Source organism: Trachypithecus francoisi, unplaced genomic scaffold, assembly GCF_009764315.1.
Source record: "Trachypithecus francoisi isolate TF-2019V2 unplaced genomic scaffold, Tfra_2.0 Lachesis_group11, whole genome shotgun sequence".
Classification (NCBI taxonomy): domain Eukaryota; kingdom Metazoa; phylum Chordata; class Mammalia; order Primates; family Cercopithecidae; genus Trachypithecus; species Trachypithecus francoisi.
In genome coordinates, this window is record NW_022681456.1 from 108,092,028 (window position 1) to 108,098,376 (window position 6,349).

The 6,349-nt window shown below is 43.5% G+C and overlaps 1 pseudogene across 1 annotated transcript; it reads right to left on the reverse strand.

Moving 5' to 3' along the window:
- Positions 1–2,111: 2,111 nt before the first annotated feature.
- Positions 2,112–3,738, reverse strand: LOC117090392 (annotated as a pseudogene). The gene has a single exon (XR_004439991.1). The product of XR_004439991.1 is annotated as a heterogeneous nuclear ribonucleoproteins C1/C2-like (transcript).
- Positions 3,739–6,349: the final 2,611 nt, after the last annotated feature.

Here is a 6,349-nt window from a genome sequence, read left to right on the forward strand (position 1 = left end):
TTCTTGAATGCAGCAAAGTTCAGATATATAAAGAAAAAATATAATAAATTACATGGAGATGGCATAATTTTGGGAAAAATTTTTATTGAGTAATCATCTGAGATGTAAATATTCTCATGTTCTGGTCCTATTTTTAGAGAATGTCTATATATAAACTGAAGACCCAGCCAGAGTATTAGTCACTAGCCAGAAATCACTATAGACCTACTGAGAAAATTTTAGGGTCATACTGAATGGGGCTGTAATACCACAGCAGTCCACTTTAGCTTGTGCTAACTTATCAAGAAAAGCCAATATACTAGGCTTGAGATTTTCTTCATGCCCAGTCAACTGATCATAGGAAATTCTCCATAAAGCCGTAGGAATTAAGAAAGAGGAAGCAATACAGTACTTGAAAAGCTAAAGGCACATGTAGCTAATTTTGACTTTCTGGCCAGCTAGCTTATAACTGTTTCTGTAGATGCTATTTCCATTTGATGGCTACTGTGTGTGTCCAACTTTATAGTCAAAAGTAGTGATAACACCCAGTTCATGACGGCAGCTTGTCAACACCTATGAAGGATCTAAGAATTTATCCTGACTGCAAGCTAAGAGGTTAGACTGCCACAGTTTCATAGGAGGGAGACATGAGACTCCTGGATCAGAGACAAAGGACTTTATAACTCATGGCAAGCAGGTAGCCTAAACTTCATGTTTGTATCAAATTTCTTTTGCCCCAAAGTCCCAGGGGGTCAATATGGAAGTAGACTCAGATGGGTCCTGCATGCACAGTGGGTTTGTGTTTTAAGGAGGTAAACAAATCAATGCCTGGATTCCACAAAAGAAGTACAATCCTAAGGGTACCTGCAGTGTTTCTGGAAGAAAAGTGCTTACAGGTGTTGGGACACTCAGAGAGATATCAGTCAGTGACACAGGCTCACAGTGCATTGTATGTGGTCTCTTTTCTGGCTGGTGAGCCTTACGATTCTTAGTTCAGTGTAAATAATTGGGTCTAGTACTTGTTGGAGGAGCTGCCTGAGGAGGAATCCTATTCATCCATGCCATCAGCTAGGTGGCATTTACCTACCACAGTAAATAAGGAGTGGAGACGACATCCATAGCTGTTGACTCACGCTTTGTGTGGGAGGTGCTGGAACCTAGGCCATCCCCTGCTGCCTCTGATAAACTTCATGGTCAGAGTACAGGCAGTGGCATTCAAATCATGGTTAAAGCCATCTGGCTGGGAATGGCAGGCCAGCATGCAGTTCATTTTCAGGCACTGGTGTTGTCCCTTTGGAAGAAGATGCCGAAAGCATTAATGTCCCTCCCTTTCTCACACTTTCCAGGGTATAAGGAGGCCCATCTTCAGGTGCCAGGGTGTTGTTATCCCTCCCTTACCACAAAATCACTGTGTCCCATTTAAGCAGCTGTAAGCTCTCCCTTTCCCCAGTCATGCTTTATCCAGACTCATCATCTGGAAGGGTCAGGTCCCAGACATACAATGGCATTTTTTTAAATCAAATTACCCAGAATTAAGCTTGATTTCCCTAGGCTCTCTTCTGGATAAATTTCTACCTGGAGGATAGGCCCACCAGGCTCACCTGGATTTCTTGTTGGGGAATATAAAGATGCACCATTCACAGTCATGCTCAAGATGGAATCGTGAATGTTCAAAATATAACTGTAAGATCTCCAGCCTCTCTCATTTTGGTAATCACCCTGCACAGCTGAAAAGAGATTAGCTATTTCTGGGAACAGCTGCATCCAATGACCAAACTGCATTGCTAAGGTGCATGGATTAGGGAAACCAGAACTAAGGGAAGTAGCTTTTGTGATAAAAAGCTGCATTATTGTTTGATGGCAAATGTTTCGGAAAGCCAAAGACATGCCACAGATATATTTCAGGGTCTACACTGGTGCATCTGGAGTCAGCTAATCAGTAGCCTGAAAAAAATGTCAGCATTGGTAAACCAGACCCAGGAATTTAAGAAAATCTTTGAAAATCAGGGCCTTTTTGAGCCGGTAGCTTAGTTTCACGTTGAAGAGCAGGAGATAAAGTTTCTCCCAGAAGGATAGCTGTCACATTTTCATGTAAAACTTGAGTTGCTGCTAGGGACAGGCAGGGTACATTCTTTTTTTTTTTTTTTCTCCAAATTCCTGGTTTAATAAGGACTTGTTTATTTTGAGGAAAAAAGGTCCCAAACATCAGGCTGTTCACAAAAATAACCCACAGTATCAACTTTAGAAAACAAATCTTAAGACTATAACACTAATTATTTTTCTAGAGGATGCATTTGACATGCCAACTCTCATTCACAAAAATACATTGTTACATTGTGTTGAACTGCCCCACACAGCACACTAATGTGGGGGTGTAACACACATACTTCTAACTCAAAGCTGCTTTCAGGAGCTACTCAACTAAATGAGATTGCCTTTGCAGTTAGGGAAGCAACTACTGAACTTATGTATGAATGAACAGAATTGTACTCCCTGCATAACAAGAGATTATTTTGGAGACAGTTGATAAAAACCATACATCCTTTTTATTGTTAAGTCATAAAGAGGTATCAAAATTAAAAGCAAAAATTACAGGGTAAGACTTAACAAAACTACTAGGAGCGTCAAAGGAAGTGAAAACGGGACTAGGCGCGGGGCAATATGAATTAATGAACATGGGAAGGACAAGGATGGGGAGAACAGTGAGCATGTGCTGAAGATACTAGGGGAGAGGATCTGGTGAAAAATTTGATCTTAGACAAGCGCCTAGGTAAAGAAATAATGGGATAAGATTTCTAAACCCCACTATGTGCTTAAGAGTCATCCTCGCCATTGGCGCTGTCTCTGTCATCCTCTCCTTCCTCAGCCTCTTTTTCATCATCCTTGATCAACTCCAGCTGGTCATCCCCCCGATCTTCATTATCATCATCATCCAGTAGGTCCCCCTCCTCAGCAGAGTCATCTGCACCCCCCTCAGACTCCATCTTCACATTAGTCTCATCTTTCTTCACGGAGCTGCTGCTCTGCTCCTCTTCTGACTTATCGTTCTTCATCTCTACTGCTTGTTTGCTCTGTTCCTTTTCAATTTTTTCCAGGTTTTCCAGGAGAGAATCCACTTTTTGTTTTATCTGGGTCAACTCCTTCTTAATGGCCTGAAGGTCATCTCCTTTCAACTTTCCAGACTTGGAAGATCCCCGCTGTCCACTCTTAGAATTGAAGCCACTTTTGCCCCTTCGTGAGGTGTTGCCTGATACACGCTGACGTTTCGAGGGCACTACAGCCCGAGCAATAGGAGGAAGAGGAGGTACACGTGCTGGGTAACTGTACATCCTATCATAATAGTCCCGTTGAAAGTCATAGTCCAAGTCAAAAGAGGAGCCGTACATCTCCGCTGCAGATCGTTTCACACCTGCTTTTCCTCGGTTCACTTTTGGCTCTGCAGCCAGGTTAATATTTCGAAAAGATTGCCTCCACATCAGATTTCTTGACCACAAGAGTGTTGAGATTCCCAATGAACACACGGGAGTTGATGGAGCGAGGATCTGTCTTGTTGGTAACGTTGCTGGCCATTGTGTTTGATGATAAGGTTTCTCACAAAGCTGAAAATGTAGCTGAAGATCAAAAAAATCTCACAGGAGGGGGGAGGGAGAAGAGATTCGATTCTGAGTCTCCTACTCCCGGATTCTGCGTGGAGAAACCGACTGCTGGTCGAGGTCGGCAACGCGGACACAACCGCTCAGTCTTCGTCTCTTCACAAAATGGAGGCAGGGTACATTCTTAAATATACCATTCCCATTTGACAATTAGTTCTTCTGAACCCTGTCTACCTCATTAGTTATTGACTCCAAATTAACCCACTCAAAATGGAATGTCAAGCCAACGAATCACAAGGCTTTCATGGCCAGACATAAAGTTTGAACACAAGCTCAGTAGCAAGCTAGTAGCTACTTTTCAAAATGTATTCGCCTTGTAGACTTATCTGGAAGGTCACAGATTTAAAGCCGCAAGGGCTGCCTCCAGGGAGAGGATTCCTCACTTTGCTAAAGGCTACTATTGGTAAAATCATCAGTTCCAGAGATTTGTGGGTCCAACAAGGTGCTGCACCTCCTTTTTGTGGTGAGACACCAAAGAAACAACAGTTGTTCCTTGACTGATGCTGACTGTTCCTTGACATTGAGCTTTACGAATCCATCCTCATAGCTCCAAAAAGCTTTACTTGGCAAACCCAAGTATTCTCAGAGTTTATCAGCCATCACTTTTGGTAGAGGTGTAGTACACTTCTTAGTGAGGGTTACTGAGACTGGGACTTCTGATTTGCCAAACAAAAGGTCTCCATCTCTATAGTGAAAGTTTTGTATATCAGAGGAAAGAGATAACACTCATATTCAGTCCTGAAGCCCTCCAGTGACAAATGGCAATGGAATTTGTCCCCACTACCACTTTTCTATCTGCAGCTTTTCCCAGACTGGGATAATCTGCCTTGGCACTAATGTGACAAGGAAGTACAGCATATAACACATCAATTAGTGGAAACAATAAAAACAATACTTTGAATTGGCTGAAGGACCCACTCAGCAGGTCTTGTTAACTTCTCTCCCTCATCAGGATCCCTGCTCAAACCCCATCACTGGGGTCCAGGCTCCATTACTCCGTTCTCACACTGCTATCAAGAACTACCAGAGACTGGATAATTTAAAAAGAAAAAGGGTTTAATTAACTCACAGTTCCACAGGCTGTACAGGAAGCATGGCTGGGGAGGCCTCAGGAAACTTTCAATCATGGCGGAAGGTGAAGAGGAAGCAAGTACATCTTATATGGCTGGAGCAGGAGGAAAAGAATGAAGAGGGAGGAGCTACACACTTAAATAACAGATCTCATGAAAACTCACTCACTATCATGAGAAAAGCATGGGGACTCTGGCCACATAATCCAATCACCTCCCACCAGGCCCCTCGTCCAACATTGGGGATTACAATTCAACATGAGATTTGGGCAGGGACACAAATCCAAACAATATCACAGGTAATCTTTCTCCCTTGGGTTTCTGTAGGCCGTTCCCTGGCACATTCAGGAAGTAACTATAGTTGAGGTCAAGTGAGAGTGAAGGAGTGGGATCACAGAAAGAGAGAGAGAGGGAGAGAGAGAGAGAGGCATCCTCCCAAAGAGTAAGCAAGCAAGGCACTCTGGTTTTGAGTAACTGTATCATGGCTCAACCCAGTGAAATTCTAAAGCTTCTGTTCCAGCTAAGACTTTGAGTTTTAAGCTTTAGAGACCCCTTACTGTTTCTCTTGATGCCTGGAGGAGAATGAACAGCAAACATACCATTCAGGCAGCTTGTTACTATCCTACATCCTGGCCCTCAGTCTCACTGAATGGTAAGGCAGTGGTGGATCCTCCGAGCCCCATCTAACCCACCACTTGGGTGAAAGCATTCCCTATTGGATGCTGGGAAGGCATCCCATACTCCCTAACCCAGCTCACAAAAACCCCTTGTCCTTTTGTCTTTTAGAAAGCCAAGTCTGTCAGCATCCCATCCTTGTCACCAAAACTTTCAAGAACTTTCAAGAGTCTGAGATTTGACCCTTCTGACAAGCTAACAAAGTAGCCTGCCATTATTTTCATAGCTGTTGGCAGAAGACACACAATTCCTCTGTTAGAGACAAAGGACTCAATGGGCAGAGTAGGTAGACAAAGCTTCTTATCTGTATTGGTTCTCTTTTCCTTCAAAGTCCCAGAGGGCCCAGGTGGATCACACACAATGGGTTTGCATAACAGCTAAGGAGGCCTGCACTTAGGAAACACCATTTTTTTTTTTTTTTTTTTTGCCAGACACAGGGTCTTTCTCTGTCACCCAGGCTGGAGTGCAGTGGCATGATTTATCATAGCTCACTGTAATCTCCAACTCCTGGGCTCAAGAGATACTCCTGCCTCAGCCTCCCAAGTAGCTAGGACTACAGGTGCCTACCACCACCTGCCAGCTAATTTGTTTAATTCTTATAGAGGCAGGGTCTTACTATTTTGCTCAGGCTGGTCTTGAACTCCTGGCTTCAAGCAATCTTCCATCCTGTGCCCCACAAAGTGTTAGGATTACAGGTGTGAGCTACCACACCCAGCTGAAACCCTAATCTTTAAAAGGGGCCGCTAGCAAACTTGCACAACCTTTGTATCAGAGGGCCACATAATCTCCATCTTCCAAGACTGTTTCCGCCGAAAACATCCTTGGAGAGAGTTCGAAACATAGACCTGAAAATGAGATGTGCAGAAACATGAGAGACCCATGGAGAATTGTCTTCCAAAACATTTTCACCTGACGTTCCATAGTTGTGGATTCAGTCTCCATGAGAGTTCAGTAGCAAGCCAAACTATTAGC